The 24539-nt window shown below is 50.1% G+C and overlaps 1 protein-coding gene across 1 annotated transcript in view; it reads left to right on the top strand.

Moving 5' to 3' along the window:
• Positions 1-23529: 23529 nt before the first annotated feature.
• ESR2 (estrogen receptor 2) overlaps positions 23530-24539 on the top strand; it is a 607028-nt gene continuing 606018 nt past the window's right edge. The window contains exon 1 of the mRNA XM_069638222.1: positions 23530-23756. The gene's annotated coding sequence lies outside the window, so the exon portion shown is untranslated. The remainder of the gene's footprint in view (positions 23757-24539) is intronic.

The following is a 24539-nucleotide window of genomic DNA, read 5'->3' on the forward strand; positions in this document are numbered from 1 at the left end:
TGCATGGGGGCTTGTGGTTTTTCTGCAAGAGAACTTCCCTGGCGAGTTGCACAAGGCCTTGTGGTTTTTCTGCAAGAATCCTTCCCTGGCGAGTTGCAGGAGGCCTTGTGGTTTTTCTGCAAGAGTCCTTCCCTGTTGAATTGCATGCGGGTTTGTGGTTTTTCTGCAAGAGTCCATCCCTGGCGAGTTGCACGAGGCCTTGTGGTTTTTCTGCAGGAGTCCTTCCCTGGCGAGTTGCATGTGGCCTGTGGTTTTTCTGCAAGAGTCCTTCCCCGGCGAGTTGCACAAGGCCTTGTGGTTTTTCTGCAAGAGTCCTTCCCTGGCGAGTTGCACAAGGCCTTGTGGTTTTTCTGCAAGAGTCCTTCCCTGGCGAGTTGCATGGGGGCTTGTTGTTTTTCTGAAAGAGTCCTTCCCTGGCGAGTTGCATGGGGGCTTGTTGTTTTTCTGCAAGAGTCCTTCCCTGGAGAGTTGCACGAGGCCTTGTGGTTTTTCTGCAAGAGTCCTTCCCTGGCGAGTTGCATGCGGGTCTGTGGTTTTTCTGCAAGAGTCCTTCCCTTGGTGAGTTGCATGGGGTCTTGTGGTTTTTCTGCAAGAGAACTTCACTGGCGAGTTGCACAAGGCCTTGTGGTTTTTCTGCAAGAGTCCTTCCGTGGCGAGTTCCACGAGGCCTTGTGGTTTTTCTGCAAGAGTCCTTCCCTGGTGAGTTGCATGGGGGCTTGTGGTTTTTCTGCAAGAGAACTTCCCTGGCAAGTTGCACAAGGCCTTGTGGTTTTTCTGCAAGAGTCCTTCCTTGGCGAGTTGCATGCGGGTATGTGGTTTTTCTGCAAGAGTCCTTCCCTTTGGCGAGTTGCATGGGGTCTTGTGTTTTTTCTGCAAGAGAACTCCACTGGCGATTTGCACAAGGCCTTGTGGTTTTTCTGCAAGAGTCCTTCCGTGGCGAGTTGCACGAGGCCTTGTGGTTTTTCTTCAAGAGTCCTTCCCTGGTGAGTTGCATGGGGGCTTGTGGTTTTTCTGCAAGAGAACTTCCCTGGCGAGTTGCACAAGGCCTTGTGGTTTTTCTGCAAGAGTCCTTCCCTGGCGAGTGGCACAAGGCCTTGTGGTTTTTCTGCAAGAGTCCTTCCCTGGCGAGTTGCATGCGGGTGTGTGGTTTTTCTGCAAGAGTCCTTCCCTGGCGAGTTGCACGAGGCCTTGTGGTTTTTCTGCAAGAGTCCTTTCCTGGCGAGTTGTATGGGGGCTTGTTGTTTTTCTGCAAGAGTCCTTCCCTGGCGAGTTGCATGCGGGTGTGTGGTTTTTCTGCAAGAGTCCTTCCCTGGCGAGTTGCACGAGGCCTTGTGGTTTTTCTGCAAGAGTCCTTCCCTGGCGAGTTGAAGGGGGGCTTGTTGTTTTTCTGCAAGAGTCCTTCCCTGGCGAGTTGCATGGGGGCTTGTTGTTTTTCTGCAAGAGTCCTTCCCTGGTGAGTTGCATGAGGCCTTGTTGTTTTTCTGCAAGAGTCCTTCCCTTGGCGAGTTGCATGACGCCTTGTTGTTTTTCTGCAAGAGTCCTTCCCTGGCGAGTTGCACAAGGCCTTGTGGTTTTTCTGCAAGAGTCCTTCCCTGGCGAGTTGCACAAGGCCTTGTGGTTTTTCTGCAAGAGTCCTTCCCTGGTGAGTTGCATGCGGGTTTATGGTTTTTCTGCAAGAGTCCTTCCCTGGCGAGTTGCATGGGGTCTTGTGGTTTTTCTGCAAGAGAACTTCCCATGCGAGTTGCACAAGGCCTTGTGGTTTTTCTGCAAGAGTCCTTCCCTGGCGAGTTGCACGAGGCCTTGTGGTTTTTCTGCAAGAGTCCTTCCCTGGCGAGTTGCATGGGGTCTTGTGGTTTTTCTGCAAGAGAACTTCCCATGCGAGTTGCACAAGGCCTTGTGGTTTTTCTGCAAGAGTCTTTCCCTGGCGAGTTGCACGAGGCCTTGTGGTTTTTCTGCAAGAGTCCTTCCCTGGTGAGTTGCATGGGGGCTTGTGGTTTTTCTGCAAGAGAACTTCCCAGGCGAGTTGCACAAGGCCTTGTGGTTTTTCTGCAAGAGTCCTTCCCTGGCGAGTTGCACAAGGCCTTGTGGTTTTTCTGCAAGAGTCCTTCCCTGGTGAGTTGCATGCGGGTTTGTGGTTTTTCTGCAAGAGTCCTTCCCTGGCGAGTTGCATGCGGGTGTGTGGTTTTTCTGCAAGAGTCCTTCCCTGGCGAGTTGCACGAGGCCTTGTGGTTTTTCTGCAAGACTCCTTCCCTGGTGAGTTGCATGGGGGCTTGTGGTTTTTCTGCAAGAGAACTTCCCAGGCGAGTTGCACAAGGCCTTGTGGTTTTTCTGCAAGAGTCCTTCCCTCGCGAGTTGCACAAGGCCTTGTGGTTTTTCTGCAAGAGTCCTTCCCTGGTGAGTTGCATGCGGGTTTGTGGTTTTTCTGCAAGAGTCCTTCCCTGGCGAGTTGCATGGGGTCTTGTGGTTTTTCTGCAAGAGAACTTCCCATGCGAGTTGCACAAGGCCTTGTGGTTTTTCTGCAAGAGTCCTTCCCTGGCGAGTTGCACGAGGCCTTGTGGTTTTTCTGCAAGAGTCCTTCCCTGGCAAGTTGCACAAGGCCTTGTGGTTTTTCTGCAAGAGTCCTTCCCTGGTGAGTTGCATGCGGGTTTGTGGTTTTTCTGCAAGAGTCCTTCCCTGGCGAGTTGCATGCGGGTGTGTGGTTTTTCTGCAAGAGTCCTTCCCTGGCGAGTTGCACGAGGCTTTGTGGTTTTTCTGCAAGAGTCCTTCCCTGGTGAGTTGCATGGGGGCTTGTGGTTTTTCTGCAAGAGAACTTCCCAGGCGAGTTGCACAAGGCCTTGTGGTTTTTCTGCAAGAGTCCTTCCCTGGCGAGTTGCACGAGGCCTTGTGGTTTTTCTGCAAGAGTCCTTCCCTGGCGAGTTGCACAAGGCCTTGTGGTTTTTCTGCAAGAGTCCTTCCCTGGCGAGTTGCACGAGGCCTTGTGGTTTTTCTGCAAGAGTCCTTCCCTGGCGAGTTGCACAAGGCCTTGTGGTTTTTCTGCAAGAGTCCTTCCCTGGTGAGTTGCATGCGGGTTTGTGGTTTTTCTGCAAGAGTCCTTCCCTGGCGAGTTGCATGCGGGTGTGTGGTTTTTCTGCAAGAGTCCTTCCCTGGCGAGTTGCACGAGGCCTTGTGGTTTTTCTGCAAGAGTCCTTCCCTGGTGAGTTGCATGGGGGCTTGTGGTTTTTCTGCAAGAGAACTTCCCATGCGAGTTGCACAAGGCCTTGTGGTTTTTCTGCAAGAGTCCTTCCCTGGCGAGTTGCACGAGGCCTTGTGGTTTTTCTGCAAGAGTCCTTTCCTGGCGAGTTGCACAAGGCCTTGTGGTTTTTCTGCAAGAGTCCTTCCCTGGTGAGTTGCATGCGGGTTTGTGGTTTTTCTGCAAGAGTCCTTCCCTGGCGAGTTGCATGCGGGTGTGTGGTTTTTCTGCAAGAGTCCTTCCCTGGCGAGTTGCATGAGGCCTTGTGGTTTTTCTGCAAGAGTCCTTCCCTGGTGAGTTGCATGGGGGCTTGTGGTTTTTCTGCAAGAGAACTTCCCAGGCGAGTTGCACAAGGCCTTGTGGTTTTTCTGCAAGAGTCCTTCCCTGGCGAGTTGCACAAGGCCTTGTGGTTTTTCTGCAAGAGTCCTTCCCTGGTGAGTTGCATGCGGGTTTGTGGTTTTTCTGCAAGAGTCCTTCCCTGGCGAGTTGCATGGGGTCTTGTGGTTTTTCTGCAAGAGAACTTCCCATGCGAGTTGCACAAGGCCTTGTGGTTTTTCTGCAAGAGTCCTTCCCTGGCGAGTTGCACGAGGCCTTGTGGTTTTTCTGCAAGAGTCCTTCCCTGGCGAGTTGCATGGGGTCTTGTGGTTTTTCTGCAAGAGAACTTCCCATGCGAGTTGCACAAGGCCTTGTGGTTTTTCTGCAAGAGTCCTTCCCTGGCGAGTTGCACGAGGCCTTGTGGTTTTTCTGCAAGAGTCCTTCCCTGGTGAGTTGCATGGGGGCTTGTGGTTTTTCTGCAAGAGAACTTCCCAGGCGAGTTGCACAAGGCCTTGTGGTTTTTCTGCAAGAGTCCTTCCCTGGCGAGTTGCACAAGGCCTTGTGGTTTTTCTGCAAGAGTCCTTCCCTGGTGAGTTGCATGCGGGTTTGTGGTTTTTCTGCAAGAGTCCTTCCCTGGCGAGTTGCATGCGGGTGTGTGGTTTTTCTGCAAGAGTCCTTCCCTGGCGAGTTGTACGAGGCCTTGTGGTTTTTCTGCAAGAGTCCTTCCCTGGCGAGTTGCATGGGGGCTTGTTGTTTTTCTGCAAGAGTCCTTCCCTTGCGAGTTGCATGGGGGCTTGTTGTTTTTCTGCAAGAGTCCTTCCCTGGTGAGTTGCATGGGGGCTTGTGGTTTTTCTGCAAGAGAACTTCCCAGGCGAGTTGCACAAGGCCTTGTGGTTTTTCTGCAAGAGTCCTTCCCTGGCGAGTTGCACAAGGCCTTGTGGTTTTTCTGCAAGAGTCCTTCCCTGGTGAGTTGCATGCGGGTTTGTGGTTTTTCTGCAAGAGTCCTTCCCTGGCGAGTTGCATGCGGGTGTATGGTTTTTCTGCAAGAGTCCTTTCCTGGCGAGTTGCACGAGGCCTTGTGGTTTTTCTGCAAGAGTCCTTCCCTGGCGAGTTGCATGGGGGCTTGTTGTTTTTCTGCAAGAGTCCTTCCTTTGCGAGTTGCATGGGGGCTTGTTGTTTTTCTGCAAGAGTCCTTCCCTGGCGAGTTGCATGGGGGCTTGTTGTTTTTCTGCAAGAGTCCTTCCCTGGCGAGTTGCATGTGGCCTGTGGTTTTTCTGCAAGATTCCTTCCCTGGCGAGTTGCATGCGGGTTTGTGGTTTTTCTGCAAGAGTCCTTCCCTGGTGAGTTGCATGAAGCCTTGTTGTTTTTCTGCAAGAGTCCTTCCCTGGCGAGTTGCATGCGGGTTTGTGGTTTTTCTGCAAGAGTCCTTCCCTGGCGAGTTGCATGGGGGCTTGTGGTTTTTCTGCAAGAGTCCTTCCCTGGCGAGTTGCGTGGGGGCTTGTGGTTTTTCTGCAAGAGTCCCTCCCTGGCGAGTTGTAAGAGGCCTTGCGGTTTTTCTGCAAGAGTCCTTCCCTTGGCAAGTTGCATGGGGGCTTGTGGTTTTTCTGCAAGAGTCCTTCCCTGGCGAGTTGCACGAGGTCTTGTGGTTTTTCTGCAAGAGTCCTTCCCTGGCGAGTTGCATCGGGGCTTGTGGTTTTTCTGCAAGAGTTCTTCCCTGGCGAGTTGCTTGAGGCCTTGTGGTTTTTCTGCAAGAGTCCTTCCCTCGCGAGGTGCATGTGGGCTTGCGGTTTTTCTGCAAGAGTCCTTCCCTGGCGAGTTGCTTGAGGCCTTGTGGTTTTTCTGCAAGAGTCCTTCCCTTGGCGAGTTGCTTGGGGGCTTGCGGTTTTTCTGCAATAGTCCTTCCCTGGCGAGTTGCACGAGGCCTTGTGGTTTTTCTGCAAGGTTCCTTCCCTGGCGAGTTGCATCGGGGCTTGTGGTTTTTCTGCAAGAGTTCTTCCCTGGCGAGTTGCTTGAGGCCTTGTGGTTTTTCTGCAAGAGTCCTTCCCTCGCGAGGTGCATGTGGGCTTGCGGTTTTTTTGCAAGAGTCCTTCCCTGGCGAGTTGCACGAGATCTTGTGGTTTTTCTGCAAGAGTCCTTCCCTTGGCGAGTTGCATGGGGGCTTGTGGTTTTTCTGCAAGAGTCCTTCCCTTGGCGAGTTGCATGGGAGCTTGTGGTTTTTCTGCAAGAGTCCTTCTCTGGCAAGTTGCATGCAGGTTTGTGGTTCTTCTGCAAGAGTCCTTCCCTGGCGAGTTGCTTGAGGCCTTGTGGTTTTTCTGCAAGAGTCCTTCCCTGGCGAGTTGCATCGGGGCTTGTAGTTTTTCTGCAAGAGTTCTTCCCTGGCGAGTTGCTTGAGGCCTTGTGGTTTTTCTGCAAGAGTCCTTCCCTCGCGAGGTGCATGTGGGCTTGCGTTTTTTTTGCAAGAGTCCTTCCCTGGCGAGTTGCACGAGATCTTGTGGTTTTTCTGCAAGAGTCCTTCCCTTGGCGAGTTGCATGGGGGCTTGTGGTTTTTCTGCAAGAGTCCTTCCCTTGGCGAGTTGCATGGGAGCTTGTGGTTTTTCTGCAAGAGCCCTTCTCTGGCAAGTTGCATGCAGGCTTGTGGTTTTTCTGCAAGAGTCCTTCCCTGGCGAGTTGCTTGAGGCCTTGTGGTTTTTCTGCAAGAGTCCTTGCCTTGGCGAGTTGCATGGGGGCTTGCGGTTTTTCTGCAAGAGTCCTTCCCTGGCGAGTTGCACGAGGCCTTGTGGTTTTTCTGCAAGGTTCCTTCCCTGGCGAGTTGCATCGGGGCTTGTGGTTTTTCTGCAAGAGTTCTTCCCTGGCGAGTTGCTTGAGGCCTTGTGGTTTTTCTGTGGAAATCGATATAATATTGTGACCCCAATTGCATTGTTTAAATGTATGTTGGCCTACGCCAAGCTGTCTAAAGAATACTATGTACATAGGTTCCGCGGCAAGGTCTTGACCATAATGTATCGTGTAAGCCGCCATCTTGGATCTAGCCGCCATTTTAGGTACTCTTGCAGTGTAGAAGTCACCCTGAATCACAAAATGGAGGCCGAATGACATTTCGAGTAAGACTTCGGCCATGGTGACCTCCGCACACGTGAATGAATAAAATGTCCGCAGGCTACTTGTTAGGGTCATGAACTAAGACCCTGTCCTCTCTTTAACATATGTGTAAATATGTAACCGTATCAGCGGAACTGATCTAATATATGGAGATTGTGTGTTCGACCTCGCTACGAACCCTAGCCATGGTTCCAAGAAATGGTTAACTTGCAAGAGGGCTGGCCAATGTAGTACAAAATGTATAAAAACCCAAGCATCCCGATGATCGGTCTCTCCCACTTTCAGTGCGAACCTAACGTTGAAGGTTCGCGTGTTAGTCAGAGGGCCGAATAGCTATTCGCGTGTCAATTGACTTTGGTAACTTTGTAACTTTGAAATAAAGCGCTTTGTATGTCCTTTGTAACCTGTGTTGGTGTGTTTCCTTTTGGGCTTCCCGGCCTCATATCAATTTCTCTGTTTCCACAGTTGGCGCCCGAATAGGGACCCTCAAGATTGATGCCGGATCATCGAAGGTTGACGCAGACTATCGAATCGGGATCGGACGGTGTGATTCTGCGGGCCCGACCGATCGAGACGCGATACCTCGGCAGCGCTGCACGATCCGATCCTTGGGCGATAGTCGTGCGGTCTGACACGGCATCTTGACGAGGGTCCAATTCCGAGGCAGGCAGATTTGCCGAAACCACCGAACGCAGGTAAAATTCGTTAGTTGAAGTCCTTTGTAAACCGTACGGTCCTCCTTAGGTTTGGTCAGGTGTAGTCGTGACCCGGCTCTTAATTTAACCCTGACAATTTGAATTTGGCGTATTGTATCTGCAGACACAATTATTGGACCAGGTAACACCAATTCTTTGAGAAATGCCTGGGAAATTGTCTAGCTGCTTTAGGGTTCTGTTCCGCAGCGATCGACAATCTTTGGAATTTAGCCATCCGGCACCACAGGAGGGGTCGCCGGCGTGTACTATGTACTGTAAGTATGGCATTGGTAGTATTGTATTTAATGACATTTGGCACAGACAGACCAGAAATGCCTCCGAATTTCAGTGGCCAATCAATGGTAGCTTTGAGATCCCCCGTATTGAATACTTAGAGTCGATCTTGCTCAAGAAGAAGGCTAGGCCAGCAGCCTTTGATGTGTTACAAAATTGGAAAAAGGAAGCATTACAGCAGCTTAAAAGTAGGGATAAATATGCACGACGTCATAAAACGAATGCCGAGAAGGCATTGTTGTATGACAAGGAAAAACGATTAGAAGAAACCCAGAAAATGGATAGAGCTTTCTCGCTCGGGGTCCAGAAAATTTACCCCTCTAAAGATTTCCATGTTTCCGAGGAGTTTATTGAGAAAATATTAAACGAACGGAGGACTGATTCTTCAGCGCCACCTCCGTATGCTCCTGTTGTGGCCACTTTGCCCATTCCTGTTATTGCTCCTATTGCTATTCCTACTCCTCCTGCGCAGCCTACTGCCCCTAGCTCTTTGGTTGTCGCTCCTCTGTCTACATTACCTCTTTCCCCTGCACCCTTGCTAGGTTCACTTACACCTCCGATTCCGGGGAGTCCTGTGTTCACTAAATCAGATCCCGGTGCAGGGTCGAAAATTGTGACTCGTAGTACTGTTCCTGCGGGCAGGAAACAGGAACTATTTGCTTGGGCTAAACATTGCATGGAAAAAGGTGATCAAACTGATGTACTTTCGACATTATCTAATTTGCACGATTTTCCCGAGAAAAACGTTTTTATTGAAGGACTGGGGATTCATTTAGGTGTAATGTGGGGTAGATTGCAGACTTCGGATCTCCCACAAGGGGTGAGAGATCTGAACGCTTTGGCATTGTCGAGAGATCCAGAGCAGAAGGTATATGGACATGTTGATAGGTTGTTTGAGTTTAGAAGGGACTTTGAAAGGTCACAAAACGAGGATGATGAAGACGATAGGATATATGTGCAGAAACGGTTCCTTTCGTGCCAAAGATCAGTACCTGAGGAAGTACGGATTTGTACCAGAGATGCGATTCGGTGGATCTCGGATTCATCGATATCGCCAGATGAGGTATATGACACATATAGTCAATACACGGTAGAGATGCAAAGTAAGGTAATCCAAGTGATGGTACAGCATTTACAGGAGGAATGTATAAGGAAGAAGGTTGGTTGCCCCACAGAGTTATTAGGTATTTGTAAAAGAGCTTTTTCGCCCGACACTTCTACAGCTGCTTTAGCGCTCGATTTGGCCTTATTACTTAGTAAGCGGTCGGAGGTCCCTATATCTCAGTTGCCTATGAGAGAGGTCCCTCCGACCCTTGTCCCAAAAGTAGAAATCCCCGCGAACGCGGCGGCTGGTACTGCCGCGGTAGATATCCCTGCACACTACGTATCACAGTTTGTTCACGTCCCGTTTTCTCGACAGGAAGTGAACACGATTAGGCAATCAGTTCCTGATATCAGGAAGAACCCGACAGGATTTTATAAAGAAATAGAATCCATTTTGCAATCTTCTGTGTTCACCTTAAGTGACATGGATTTATTGTTTCCAGTGCTTTTGCCTGTTGATGTATGGAAACAGGTACGAACAATAGATGATGTGCCGGGGTTAGGGGATACATGGGTAAATCTGGTTAGAATAGATGGGGAACGACCTGCTGGTGAGAAACCACCCCAGGTAATACTCACTTTACCCGATAGAATAGTCACCAAATTAAAAACTATAGTTCCAGAAAAAAGGATTATTTGGGACAAGCTTACGGCCTGCGTCCAAGGGAAAACTGAAGGTACTACTGAATTCTTTAATAGATTCGAACAGGTGTTCTCCGACTTCAGTGGACAGGATTTAGGTACAGAGTCGGGGAAGAGGTTGTTTGTGGACAAATTTGTGCGTGGATTGTTGCCCGACATCCAGTCACAAATTATGTCCTCAGAGAGCGCTTGGCAGGCAAAATCTCAGTCAGAGGTCTTGCATATGGCTCAGTATTACGAGAATCGGGTTAATAATGAAAAAGAGAAAATCGAAAAAAGAAGGGGTGACCTAAAGACTAAGGTATTGTTGCAGCAAATTGTCAGAAACCCCAGAGGAGGTACGACACAAACTAGAGGTCAGTACATTCCAAGAGGAAATACTCCTCCAAATTCTATAAATATTAATCAGTGTGCTTATTGCCGCCAGGAAGGTCACTGGCGAGCACAGTGCCCTGCCCTCCGTCAGAGGTCAGGAGGCACATTCGGAGGAATGGGTAGGCGACCACGGGGCCGCCCTGGAGCAGGGGGCCCTGATAGGGGTCAGCTTCTACAAGATCCCCAGCAACCTTTTTCACAGGAAAATCAGACTCCGAGTATGGACTCAAGAAATATATTTGATCACCCTTCCGCCGCCTATCTTTCTGAGGAACTTCCCTTTGATGAAGTCTTGCCTTATTAGGATTGCCCGAAGCAGCGTTTGGAACCTTTACCTATTCCCGTTATTCAGAAGGGCCCCTATGTTGAATTATTGGTGGGGAATAGGAAACATCAGTTCTTGATCGACACTGGAGCACAAAAGTGCTCCATCGACCATTCGAGGGTTCCAAACATCCCACTGTCAGGGCAAACAAACGTCTCTATAGGGTTCTCTGGTATACCAACTGTTTGTCCGGTTTCTGCGCCGGTATCCGTTTCTTTGGGTCCTTTTACAGACTAGTGCCCTTTTCTTCTTACTTCAAATTGTGGAGAAAATTTGCTGGGGTTGAATTTGTTGAAGAAACTGAATGCAGTGATTCATTGTTCCCCTGACGGAATAAGATTAACAGTTTCATCACAGCAACCCTTTAACTCCCAATACTTGACCCGACCTCTACCTCCTGAATTTGACCTTGTCCCAGAATCTTTGTGGGCAATGGACGACAATGATGTTGGGATATTGCGCATGGACCCTGTTAAGATAATATTGAAACATGGGGTTAAGCTACCGCGCATTCCCCAATATAAAATTTCTATTGAAGGTAAGCGCGCTCTGAAATGCATTGTCTCCGATTTTGTACATCGTGGAGTGATCGAAGAGATTACAGGTAGCTTATGTAATAGTCCGATCTTGCCGGTATATAAGAAAGGCGACAATGCAATTCCGTACCGGTTTATAATAGATCTTCGTGCTATTAACCGGGTGGTAGCCCCACAATTTCCAATCGTGCCTGATGTAACAACGATCTTAACAATGATCCCTGCTACGGCTACACACTTTAGTGTCGTAGATCTGAAAAACGCCTTCTTTAGTGTTCCGATACATGAGGAGAGCAGGTATTTGTTTGCATTTACCTTGGGGGGACGCTCGTTTACATTCACAAGGGCACCTCAAGGGTATACTGAAAGTCCTAGTATTTATAGTAGAGCCTTAAAAGAGCAGCTCGACACCCTTGAATTGCCACCTACTTGCACGCTGCTTCAATATGTAGACGATCTGCTCCTGGCTGCAGACTCTGAGAAAGCTTGTAAAGAAGGCACTATATTGTTGCTTGTTCATTTAGCTGAAAATGGTCACAAAGCTTCACTTAAGAAATTTCAATATTGTTGCCAGGAGGTTGCCTATTTAGGCTACCTCCTGTCAAAGGAGGGGAGAAGATTGACACCTGAACGAATAAAACACATTTCTGGCATGTCTGTCCCAAAAACACAGAAGGAAGTCAGAGCCCTGATAGGGATGGCGTCCTACTGTAGACTGTGGATCCCGAACTTTGCCCTAGTGGTAAAACCGATGTTGGCTTTGACGAAGAAGGGCATTTCTCTGCCACTGCCATGGGAATCGGAACATCAACGATCATTTGAGCTTCTCAAAGCCGCGCTGTGTTCAGCACCGGTTCTGGGTACACCAAATTACGATAAGGCCTTTGTGTTGTTTGTGCATGAATGTAATGGATGTGCTTTGTCTGTGTTAGCGCAGGAACATGGAGGGAAGAATAGGCTGTGCGGCTATTATTCCTCCGCCCTCGATCCTGTTGCATGCGCTTTGCCACGATGTCTGCGCGCTGTTGCTGCTGCCGCTGCGTCTGTAAAACAGAGTGAGGGGATGGTCCTAGGCCACGATTTAATTTTGATGGTGCCTCACTCTGTCGATATTCTATTGAATAAAACTCAAACACAACACCTTACTTCTGCCCGGTTGACCAGGTACGAATTAGTTCTATTTGCTCCTCATATCCAAATTAAAAGGTGTTGTGTTCTCAATCCGGCTGAACTTTTGCCTCTCTCGCAAACTACTGCTTGCGGCGATGACGGATCACATGACTGTCTGTATGCCACCGAACAAGAAACAAAGGGCAGAATAGATCTCTCAGATGCTCCTTTGGAGAATGCGGAAGGGGAGCTGTTTTGTGATGGCTCCTGTTTTAAACTTCCGAATGGCACATCTACAGCTGCTTATGCAGTTACTACTTTGAACAAGATCGTAGAAACTAAAAGGATTCCGCATAACTCCGCGCAGGCCGCAGAGATTATAGCGTTGACCCGCGCTTGTGAGCTCTCCCAAGGGCATAGAGTTAACATTTATACGGATAGTCAGTACGCCTTTGGGGTGGCTCACAACTTCGGAAAACTGTGGTCGGAAAGAGGGTTTCTGACCTCACACGGGACCAAGATTCAGCATGGCCCCTTAATAGTACAACTACTTTTAGCGCTCTCACTCCCTGAACAACTAGCAATTATGAAATGTGCAGCACATCGCAAGGTCATAGACGATGTGGGCAGGGGAAATGCCTTTGCAGATTCGATAGCTAGACAAACAGCCATAGACCTTAGCACAGACATGTATACCTCGAGGGAAGTGAGAGATGGTTGTATAATAGATGAAGGCATTGGGTCTGTGCGAGATATTCAGACTGATGCCTCTGTTGAAGAATCTAGGAAATGGGCTGAAGGCATGGGGAAATTGGATGACGAAGGGTGTTGGGTGGACGCATCTGACGGGAAATGGTTGCTTCCTGATTCTTATGTATTAGCAATGGTCACGATGGCACACGGTCCAACACATGTGTGTGCCCAGCAAATTGCGAAGATATTACAGCAGGTTTGGGTGAATGATAAAATTTTGGAAACTGCAAAAAGATATGTTCAGAATTGTATGATTTGCCTACAGCACAATGTGGGTAAAGGGACAGTGACTCCAAGGGGAAGTTTCGGGCCCCCCTCTGTCCCCTTTGAAACCATTCACCTTGATTTTATTGAAATGGAGCGATGTAATAACTTGAAATATGTTCTTGTCATCATTTGTGCTTTTAGCAAATGGGTTGAGGCTTTCCCCGTCAAAGATGCTACCGCCATGACCACCGCAAAGATCTTGGTAAAAGACTATTTTCCTCGATTTGGGCTCCCGAGGATAATTTGGTCGGACAATGGCCCCCACTTCATCGCAGCCGTAATGTTGCAGATATGTGTTGCCTTAGGGATAGAGAAACGTTTTCATTCAGCTAGGCACCCTCAAAGTGCGGGGTTGGTAGAAAGACACAACGGTATTTTGAAAAACAAACTTGCAAAAACATGTGCCGACACTAAATTAAAATGGCCAGATGCTTTACCTATTGTGTTGTTAGCTATGCGCACCACACCCCAGACTAGGACTGGGCTCTCTCCATTCGAGGTAGTAATGGGAAGACCTGCTAATATTTGGGGTCTCCCTAAACCTAAAGCCCTGAGGGATGTGGAGAATGTATTGCTCATAGATTATTGTAATCAATTGACTAAAAATCTGTATTTCATTTACCACCAGGTGAATGCCGCCTTACCTGTACGGTTTACGGGCCCAGGACACGATATATTGCCCGGCAGCTGGGTCCTGGTGAAGGCCTACGAAAGGTCTTCCTGTCTTGCGCCTCGCTGGCGGGGACCCTACCAGGTTTTATTGGTCACCAGGACGGCAGTACGGGTGGCAGGAAAGAAGAACTGGGTACATGCAACGCATGTGAAGAAGATCCCTCACCCGACGCCACACGTTACAGAAGAAACAGAACCCCTCGCTGATGCTACGATCTCTGATCTCGGAGTAGCAGGCAGCGCTGTGAGTGCGTCGGAGAAGTTCTCCGAGCCTGAGGAGCTCAGGGAGCCGTCCATTTTGTCTCCGCACTCCCTTGATCAATCACTTCCGGAAAATCTTGTTTCGAGCTCTGCGACTTCCGTCGCCACTGATACGACGCTCCCCTCAGGGAGCGACGATACTTTGCTTTTGGATTCAACAAACTTGGGTACCATCCGGTACAACCTTCGACCACGCAAATAGAATCGCTGCACGAGTATCGTGCATCTGGAAGAAAAAGGAGTGATTGAAATACTATCGTCTTTCCTTTTCTTTTGGAACAAAGAAAAGGAGGGTTCTGTTGGCCAGGGTTGGGAAGGACTAAGAAGTCGCACGGCCGAAGTGCCGCCAGCAACGAACATTGGGGCCATCGATCGGGATAATCATGATGCCTGCCGCCTTCACCGCTGCTCCTCGTATTGAACTATTAGATAAGGAGGTGACCAATTCGAACAATGGACAATGTGCCTGGGCCCTGAAAACGTACTGTTGTGTTCTTGTTTTGATTATCGTTAGTTTTGCAACTGCTGCCGTGGGACTTTGGTATTTTGAAGAAATTTATCCTTTGAAGCCTCTGTTACCGACCAAAATCGTACCAACTGTTTTGACTCCCTCTGTACACCTTCACACTCTGTCCCCTAGGGACTCTCGGCATAGACAGAAATATTATAATAACACTCTGATGATAGTGATGAATGCTACACATGCTATTTTTAATAGGAGTAATTGTTGGATCTGCACTCACTTACCGCAACATGGGAACAAGGGACTGGGATGGTATATACATCCCTTACCTCTAACAACTTCCTGCTATGCCTCTCTTAGAGCACTCTTTTTTGGCCGATGGAATGATAGCATCTCAGGGAACTTCGATGGGACTAATTTGAATGAATTTGAAAAACGTGAATTGACTCCCCTGGGATGCTCGCTTTTCGCAAATAGGAGTAGACCTAATATCGCTTCTATTAGGCCGTCTGATAAACTTTCTTTTCCTTTTCAAAATCTAGTTTCTTTCAAGATGGCTCCGATAGGCAATAAGGATGCCATGCCTCCTTCTTATTCTGTAAATCATAGTCCTGATTCTGTCCCTTTCTGTGTGCAAAGAAACGGCACTAGGCCAATGGGAGATTTCGAGCCTTGTATAAATATTGTAAATTTGACTGGGGAAAATAGGCCTTTGTATGTAGGGGGACCCGTTTATTTTGTTTGTGGTAGTTTAGCTTTTCCCTGGTTGCCCAAGGATTGGCAGGGGACCTGCTATTTAGGGATATTGTTACCAGGTGTATTTATAGCCAGTACCTTAGAGGTATCTAAGGCTCGCCCGCGACGGGATAATGATGGAGATACCCCTGGACAAGTGTTCGGGGATATAGCCAAATCAGTAGTTCCCTTCTGGGGACAAATAGCAAATTCAGAAAACATTAGGGGATTAGCGAGGGTGTTGGAGAAAACGATCAACCGGACCACGGACATACTTTACAATATGACCTTAGAGCAAAAGGCGATAAGATTGGTAGCCCTTCAAAATCGAATGGCATTAGATGTCATTTTAGCTGAACGAGGTGGAGTATGTAAATTAGTGGGGTCCGCTTGCTGTGTTTTCGTACCAGATTCTTCACCAACAATATTCAAAGCAATTCAGAATTTACACACTCTTAGTTCTGAAGTCCATATCCCTGTAGGAGACTGGAGCCTTAGTACTTGGTTTTGGGATTCTCTACGATCTTGGGGGTGGAAGGTGCTTTCTGTTATTTTAGGTATTTTAGGGACTCTGTTATTCCTTTGCTGCTGTTTTCAATGCCTCCCGAGTATATGCGGAATGATAGGGGGATGTTGTGCCCAAGTTATGAGCGCAATAGGGCGTAGAATACACACCCCGAAGACAGCATCTAAAGAATTCATGTTGCAAGAAGTTCTTATGAACAACTTTATGGCTATTGATATTTCAGACAATGATGCGGAACCTATGGATGCTAATGCCTTCAAGTATTTTCAAAAGTATTAGGAAATAATGTTTTAGCACTTGGCATAGGCCAAAAGGAGGGTCTGTGGAAATCGATATAATATTGTGACCCCAATCGCATTGTTTAAATGTATGTTGGCCTACGCCAAGCTGTCTAAAGAATACTATGTACATAGGTTCCGCGGCAAGGTCTTGACCTTAATGTATCGTGTAAGCCGCCATCTTGGATCTAGCCGCCATTTTAGGTACTCTTGCAGTGTAGAAGTCACCCTGAATCACAAAATGGAGGCCGAATGACATTTCGAGTAAGACTTCGGCCATGGTGACCTCCGCACACGTGAATGAATAAAATGTCCGCAGGCTACTTGTTAGGGTCATGAACTAAGACCCTGTCCTCTCTTTAACCTATGTGTAAATATGTAACCGTATCAGCGGAACTGATCTAATATATGGAGATTGTGTGTTCGACCTGGCTACGAACCCTAGCCATGGTTCCAAGAAATGGTTAACTTGAAAGAGGGCTGGCCAATGCAGTACAAAATGTATAAAAACCCAAGCATCCCGATGATCGGTCTCTCCCACTTTCAGTGCGAACCTAACGTTGAAGGTTCGCGTGTTAGTCAGAGGGCCGAATAGCTATTCGCGTGTCAATTGACTTTGGTAACTTTGTAACTTTGAAATAAAGCGCTTTGTATGTCCTTTGTAACCTGTGTTGGTGTGTTTCCTTTTGGGCTTCCCGGCCTCATATCAATTTCTCTGTTTCCACATTTCTGCAAGAGTCCTTCCCTCGCGAGGTGCATGTGGGCTTGCGGTTTTTTTGCAAGAGTCCTTCCCTGGCGAGTTGCACGAGATCTTGTGGTTTTTCTGGAAGAGTCCTTCCCTTGGCGAGTTGCATGGGGGCTTGTGGTTTTTCTGCAAGAGTCCTTCTCTTGGCGAGTTGCATGGGAGCTTGTGGTTTTTCTGCAAGAGTCCTTCTCTGGCAAGTTGCATGCAGGTTTGTGGTTCTTCTGCAAGAGTCCTTCCCTGGCGAGTTGCGTGTGGCATGTTGTTTTTCTGCAAGAGTCCTTCCCTGGTGAGTTGCGTGGGGGCATGTGGTTTTTCTGCAAGAGTCCTTCCCTGGCGAGTTGCATGAGGCCTTGTTGTTTTTCTGCAAGAGTCTTCCCTGGCGAGTTGCATGCAGGTTTGTCATTTTTCTGCAAGAGTCCTTCCCTGGCGAGTTGCATGTGGCCTGTGGTTTTTCTGCAAGAGTCCTTCCCTGGCAAGTTGCGTGGGGGCTTGTGGTTTTTCTGCAAGAGTCCTTCCCTGGCGAGTTGCATGTGGCCTGTGGTTTTTCTGCAAGAGTCCTTCCCTAGCGAGTTGCTGGGGGCTTGTGGTTTTTCTGCAAGATTCCTTCCCTGGCGAGTTGCTTGAGGCCTTGTGGTTTTTCTGCAAGAGTCCTTCCCATGCGAGGTGCATGTGGGCTTGCGGTTTTTCTGCAAGAGTCCTTCCCTGGCGAGTTTTAAGAGGCCTTGTGGTTTTTCTGCAAGAGTCCTTCCCTTGGCGAGTTGCATGGGGGCTTGCGGTTTTTCTTCAAGAGTCCTTCCCTGGCGAGTTGTACGAGGCCTTGTGGTTTTTCTGCAATGGTCCTTCCCTGGCGAGTTGCATCGGGGCTTGTGGTTTTTCTGCAAGAGTTCTTCCCTGGCGAGTTGCTTGAGGCCTTGTGGTTTTTCTGCAAGAGTCCTTCCCTCGCGAGGTGCATGTGGGCTTGCGGTTTTTCTGCAAGAGTCCTTCTCTGGCGAGTTGCACGAGATCTTGTGGTTTTTCTGCAAGAGTCCTTCCCTTGGCGAGTTGCATGGGGGCTTGTGGTTTTTCTGCAAGAGTCCTTCCCTTGGCGAGTTGCATGGGAGCTTGTGGTTTTTCTGCAAGAGTCCTTCCCTTGGCGAGTTGCATCGGGGCTTGTGGTTTTTCTGCAAGAGTCCTTCCCTGGCGAGTTGCTTGAGGCCTTGTGGTTTTTCTGCAAGAGTCCTTCCCTTGGCGAGTTGCATGGGGGCTTGCGGTTTTTCTGCAAGAGTCCTTCCCTGGCGAGTTGCACGAGGCCTTGTGGTTTTTCTGCAAGGTTCCTTCCCTGGCGAGTTGCATCGGGGCTTGTGGTTTTTCTGCAAGAGTTCTTCCCTGGCGAGTTGCTTGAGGCCTTGTGGTTTTTCTGCAAGAGTCCTTCCCTCGCGAGGTGCATGTGGGCTTGCGGTTTTTTTGCAAGAGTCCTTCCCTGGCGAGTTGCACGAGATCTTGTGGTTTTTCTGCAAGAGTCCTTCCCTTGGCGAGTTGCATGGGGGCTTGTGGTTTTTCTGCAAGAGTCCTTCCCTTGGCGAGTTGCATGGGAGCTTGTGGTTTTTCTGCAAGAGTCCTTCCCTTGGCGAGTTGCATCGGGGCTTGTGGTTTTTCTGCAAGAGTCCTTCCCTGGCGAGTTGCACGAGGCCTTGTAGTTTTTCGCAAGAGTCCTTCCCTGGCGAGTTGCATGTGGCCTGTGGTTTTTCTGCAAGAGTCCTTCCCTGGCGAGTTGCTGGGGGCTTGTGGTTTTTCTGCAAGAGTCCTTCCCTGGCGAGTTGCTTGAGGCCTTGTGGTTTTTCTGCAAGAGTCCTTCCCACGTGAGGTGCATGTGGGCTTGCGGTTTTTCTGCAAGAGTCCTTCCCTGGTGAGTTGCAAGAGGCCTTGTGGTTTTTCTGCAAGAGTCCTTCCCTTGGCGAGTTGCATGGGGGCTTGCGGTTTTTCTGCAAGAGTCCTTCCCTGGCGAGTTGCACGAGGCCTTGTGGTTTTTCTGCAAGGGTCCTTCCCTGGCGAGTTGCATCGGGGCTTGTGGTTTTTCTGCAAGAGTTCTTCCCTGGCGAGTTGCTTGAGGCCTTGTGGTTTTTCTGCAAGAGTCCTTCCCTCACGAGGTGCATGTGGGCTTGCGGTTTTGATGCAAGAGTCCTTCCCTGGCGAGTTGCACGAGATCTTGTGGTTTTTCTGCAAGAGTCCTTCCCTTGGCGAGTTGCATCGGGGCTTGTGGTTTTTCTGCAAGAGTCCTTCCCTGGCGAGTTGCATCGGGGCTTGTGGTTTTTCTGCAAGAGTCCTTCCCTGGCGAGTTGCACGAGGCCTTGTGGTTTTTCTGCAAGAGTCCTTCCCTGGCGAGTTGCATCGGGGCTTGTGGTTTTTCTGCAAGAGTGCTTCCCTGGCGAATTGCATGGGAGCTTGTGGTTTTTCTGCAAGAGTCCTTCCCTTGGCGAGTTGCATGGGGGCTTGTGGTTTTTCTGCAAGAGTCCTTCCCTTGGCGAGTTGCATGGGGGCTTGTGGTTTTTCTGCAAGAGTCCTTCCCTGGCGAGTTGCACGAGGTCTTGTGGTTTTTCTGCAAGAGCCATTCCCTTGGCGAGTTGCATGGGGGCTTGTGGTTTTTCTGCAAGAGTCCTTCCCTTGGCAAGTTGCATGGGGGCTTGTGGTTTTTCTGCAAGAGTCCTTCCCTGGCGAGTTGCACGAGGTCTTGTGGTTTTTCTGCAAGAGTCCTTCCCTTGGCGAGTTGCATGGGGGCTTGTGGTTTTTCTGCAAGAGTCCTTCCCTGGCGAATTGCATGTGGCCTGTGGTTTTTCTGCAAGAGTCCTTCCCTGGCGAGTTGCGTGGGGCTTGTGGTTTTTCTGCAAGAGTTCTTCCCTGGCAAGTTTCATGAGGCCTTGTGGTTTTTCTGCAAGAGTCCTTCCCTTGGCGAGTTGCATGAGGGCTTGTTGTTTTTCTGCAAGAGTCCTTCCCTGGCGAGTTGCATGTGGCCTGTGGTTTTTCTGCAAGAGTCCTTCTCTGGCAAGTTGCATGCAGGTTTGTGGTTCTTCTGCAAGAGTCCTTCCCTGGCGAGTTGCGTGTGGCCTGTTGTTTTTCTGCAAGAGTCCTTCCCTGGTGAGTTGCGTGGGGGCATGTGGTTTTTCTGCAAGAGTCCTTCCCTGGCGAGTTGCATGAGGCCTTGTTGTTTTTCTGCAAGAGTCTTCCCTGGTGAGTTGCATGCAGGTTTGTCATTTTTCTGCAAGAGTACTTCCCTGGCGAGTTGCATGTGGCCTGTGGTTTTTCTGCAAGAGTCCTTCCCTGGCAAGTTGCGTGGGGGCTTGTTGTTTTTCTGCAAGAGTCCTTCCCTGGCGAGTTGCATGTGGCCTGTGGTTTTTCTGCAAGAGTCCTTCCCTAGCGAGTTGCTGGGGGCTTGTGGTTTTTCTGCAAGATTTTTTCCCTGGCGAGTTGCTTGAGGCCTTGTGGTTTTTCTGCAAGAGTCCTTCCCATGCGAGGTGCATGTGGGCTTGCGGTTTTCTGCAAGAGTCCTTCCCTGGCGAGTTGTAAGAGGCCTTGTGGTTTTTCTGCAAGAGTCCTTCCCTTGGCGAGTTGCATGGGGGCTTGCGGTTTTTCTTCAAGAGTCCTTCCCTGGCGAGTTGCATGAGGCCTTGTGGTTTTTCTGCAAGGGTCCTTCCCTGGCGAGTTGCATCGGGGCTTGTGGTTTTTCTGCAAGAGTTCTTCCCTGGCGAGTTGCTTGAGGCCTTGTGGTTTTTCTGCAAGAGTCCTTCCCTCGCGAGGTGCATGTGGGCTTGCGGTTTTTCTGCAAGAGTCCTTCCCTGGCGAGTTGCACGAGATCTTGTGGTTTTTCTGCAAGAGTCCTTCCCTTGGCGAGTTGCATGGGGGCTTGTGGTTTTTCTGCAAGAGTCCTTCCCTTGGCGAGTTGCATGGGAGCTTGTGGTTTTTCTGCAAGAGTCCTTCCCTTGGCGAGTTGCATCTGGGCTTGTGGTTTTTCTGCAAGAGTCCTTCCCTGGCGAGTTGCACGAGGCTTTGTAGTTTTTCTGCAAGAGTCCTTCCCTGGCGAGGTGCATGTGGCCTGTGGTTTTTCTGCAAGAGTCCTTCCCTGGCGAGTTGCTGGGGGCTTGTGGTTTTTCTGCAAGAGTCCTTCCCTGGCGAGTTGCTTGAGGCCTTGTGGTTTTTCTGCAAGAGTCCTTCCCATGCGAGGTGTATGTGGGCTTGCGGTTTTTCTGCAAGAGTCCTTCCCTGGTGAGTTGCAAGAGGCCTTGTGGTTTTTCTGCAAGAGTCCTTCCCTTGGCGAGTTGCATGGGGTCTTGCGGATTTTTCTGCAAGAGTCCTTCCCTGGCGAGTTGCACGAGGCCTTGTGGTGTTTCTGCAAGGGTCCTTCCCTGGCGAGTTGCATCGGGGCTTGTGGTTTTTCTGCAAGGGTTCTTCCCTGGCGAGTTGCTTGAGGCCTTGTGGTTTTTCTGCAAGAGTCCTTCCCTCGCGAGGCGCATGTGGGCTTGCGGTTTTTCTGCAAGAGTCCTTCCCTTGGCGAGTTGCATGGGAGCTTGTGGTTTTTCTGCAAGAGTCCTTCCCTTGGCGAGTTGCATCGGGGCTTGTGGTTTTTCTGCAAGAGTCCTTCCCTGGCGAGTTGCATCGGGGCTTGTGGTTTTTCTGCAAGAGTCCTTCCCTGGCGAGTTGCACGAGGCCTTGTGGTTTTTCTGCAAGAGTCCTTCCCTTGGCGAGTTGCATGGGAGCTTGTGGTTTTTCTGCAAGAGTCCTTCCCTTGGTTAGTTGCATCGGGGCTTGTGGTTTTTCTGCAAGAGTCCTTCCCTTAGCGAGTTGCATCGGGGCTTGTGGTTTTTCTGCAAGAGTCCTTCCCTGGCGAGTTGCATCGGGGCTTGTGGTTTTTCTGCAAGAGTCCTTCCCTGGCGAGTTGCACGAGGCCTTGTGGTTTTTCTGCAAGAGTCCTTCCCTTGGCGAGTTGCATGGGAGCTTGTGGTTTTTCTGGAAGAGTCCTTCCCTTGGCGAGTTGCACCGGGGCTTGTGGTTTTTCTGCAAGAGTCCTTCCCTGGCGAGTTGCACGAGGCCTTGTGGTTTTTCTGCAAGAGTCATTCCCTTGGCGAGTTGCATCGGGGCTTGTGGTTTTTCTGCAAGAGTCCTTCCCTGGCGAGTTGCACGAGGCCTTGTGGTTTTTCTGCAAGAGTCCTTCCCTTGGCGAGTTGCATGGGAGCTTGTGGTTTTTCTGCAAGAGTCCTTCCCTTGGCGAGTTGCATCGGGGCTTGTGGTTTTTCTGCAAGAGTCCTTCCCTGGCGAGTTGCACGAGGCCTTGTGGTTTTTCTGCAAGAGTCCTTCCCTTGGCGAGTTGCATCGGGGCTTGTGATTTTTCTGCAAGAGTCCTTCCCTGGCGAGTTGCACGAGGCCTTGTAGTTTTTCTGCAAGAGTCCTTCCCGGGTGAGTTGCATGTGGGCTTGTGGTTTGTTTGTAGACGGTTTTGGGTGAATTCCATTTAGGTGGCCTGGATCCTGAATGAAATTAGTCAGTTCTCCACTAGTTTGTTGCTGAGGAGCTGCTTGTGGGTTTGTTGCATTGTTGTATAATCTTCGGAGAAGTGGTTCCTTCAGGTGGATGTTACTGCGAGTGAGCCTCTGTGGCTGGGGTGTTAGTGCTCATTTCATGCTGGTGTTAGATGAATAAAAGGGTTTTCATTTGCTTCAATGCAGCGATGATGTTTGGGCAAAGAGTTACAGAGTCTGCTAGAGTGGAAGGAGAGAAGGCCCTGCATGGTTCCTGTTGAGGCTCGGCATGTTTAGTGGGCCACTAGAAAATAGTACCCATACTCTGCACAGCATTCTCTAGACAGACATGATAACACACTCATCAATTGTTGAAAATCAATGATCCTATAGATCGCTGTTCCAAGTCGCTGGTCAATTGATGTGCTTTGCACCCTGACATGGAGGGGAGAGATGGCATGGTGCAGCATACCGGGACCTCCTTTGCGCTCTCCCCACCTGTCACCTCACTCTGGCGCGGTGCAGTGCTTTGCGGTGCGCTGCACTGCAAATATCTCAGAAACAATGCGTCTAAGGGCCTTGAAACTTGGTTTTCGCCTTTGAGTTTGTTCCTCGTGTCGAGATGCGTAACATTAGCTCTGACCAGTCTTTCTACGATCACATTTTTGTTTCGCTGATTTCAGGCTCATGTGTGAAGGGGCTGAAATCCGGGGAAAGCGGTGGGGTGTGCAAATGTCATGAAGCCAGTCATGTCCAGATGGTCCTAACAGGTAACTATGCAAAATGTGGTGCATATCGGTGCAACGGTGTGGACTTGTATAAGGAACACACTACCCGATTTTCAGCTTTACATATAGAGAGAGATTGTTGCCGGATGGAAGCGCTCTCGTGGTGGGTAACGGATGAATGGCCTGGTGACTGGCCCTCGCCCCTTCTCTGGAGCCAGTGGTATGTGGTGGCCTTAACGTGTGCGTCCATCTGAGGCTGCTGTCCATCACCAGGCGCAGATTCCTGAGGGCCACTGACCATTTCTTGGGGCCCCGGGGCGGAGGTAGGCTTTGGTGCCACAGATGCTAGGCATTGAAGGGTTGTGAGAAGCTGATTAGGGGGGGTTGATGTGTGGAGTCCGAGGGGCAGGGCACGGCCTCTGTGGGCACAGACCTTCTAAGGTGAACGTATGGTTGTGAGGAGGCAGAAAAGCTGCGTCCAGTTCCCTGGGGGGTGGGGGGGGGCACTGACCACCCATAAGTATAAAGGAACCTTTAGAACAGTGGCCGCCATCAGAGAAACTTATGCCCTTTCCTTTCTTTTCGTGACTGGAACACAATACAGCTCGCACATATTGGCTGCGGTGTGTACTTTTATGCAAACTTTCATTTCCGAAAAATGATGAATTCATTCGATGACGTGGTGACTGTTATGTTTCCATGTGGTGTGTTGCAGCCCAGGCGCACGAACACTGCACTCTAGGACAGCGTGTGCCCATGGCAAGTGTCTAGGGCACAGTGTGTGCTTCGGCTCTGGTTTACAGGTCTCCAAAGTCTGTGTGTGTGTGTGTGTGTGTGTGCGCGCGCGCGCGTGTGTGCCTCTGCTTTCCACTAGATGGCGCCAGTTTCAGCATGTCCCCCTAATAGCAGCCCCCCTCCAGAGCTGATGCACAACAGCTGCCGGCACTGGTGGCGCGTGAACACGTGAGAGCCAGAGAATCAGGGCAGCTGCTGGGGGGCTGATGGACCCCAGACCGGGACGGCAGCTCTCCAGAGCCATGGCCAGGGCACCCCGGGGAACAGGACCTCCGTGCAGCTCGGGCGGCACCGGCGCCGGCACCGTGTCCCTCTGAGAGACGGTAGGTGTGCATGCCCGTGCAGTAAGTAGCATGCACTCGCGGACAGGTGCTGTGCACACACCACCGGCTCCCGACCCGTGCATGCGGACAGCTCAGCGGGATATTGCAGCGTGTCGGGGGCAGCGGGAGGGCTTCTTCATACACAGGCACGCCAGGTACATTCTTTCTCGGAAGTGTTCCTGAATCTGGGGTTCGGTGTTTGCTGCGGATGCCAGGAGGGGATAGACGCTGCAGCCAGGAGGGGATAGACGCTGCAGCCAGGAGGGGATAGACGCTGTAGCCAGGCAGCACGCCCTTTATTCATGAGGGCTTTGCTTGGAAGTGTTTCTTATTGGCGCATAGATTCTTTTGGGGGTGCACCGCCCCCCCGGCGGGGTCTTCATCTGGCACCAGGTGACCCTGTGCCGGCGCAGGCACACACGCGGAAATACGCTCCTAAGATAAGGAGCGGCGCGCGCTGGGTGCCCTGGGAGCGTGCCGGTGTGCCCTGCCCCACTTCACCTCGTGGGAACCCTGCCAGTGTCTGCCCATCAGAGGATGGGGCGAAACGGAGATGCTGAGCTCTCTCCGGGGGCGTCAATAGCAATCAGTACTGGCGGGTGGGGGGCGCAAAAATACAGCAGGCCACTCCTTGACCAATCTGGTTAAAATAACGTGTCATTAAGCATGCAATGCAAGGTTTGCATCAAGTTAACATACATCCTAAAAAGTTAACTCATGTTCAGCGGTTGCAAAAGTGCCCTCGCAGTCAGAAGTTGGTGTGTAGTTCGAGGTGGTATTTAG

This window comes from Ambystoma mexicanum, chromosome 14 (genome assembly GCF_040938575.1).
Source record: "Ambystoma mexicanum isolate Mex_15411 chromosome 14, UKY_AmexF1_1, whole genome shotgun sequence".
NCBI lineage: Eukaryota > Metazoa > Chordata > Amphibia > Caudata > Ambystomatidae > Ambystoma > Ambystoma mexicanum.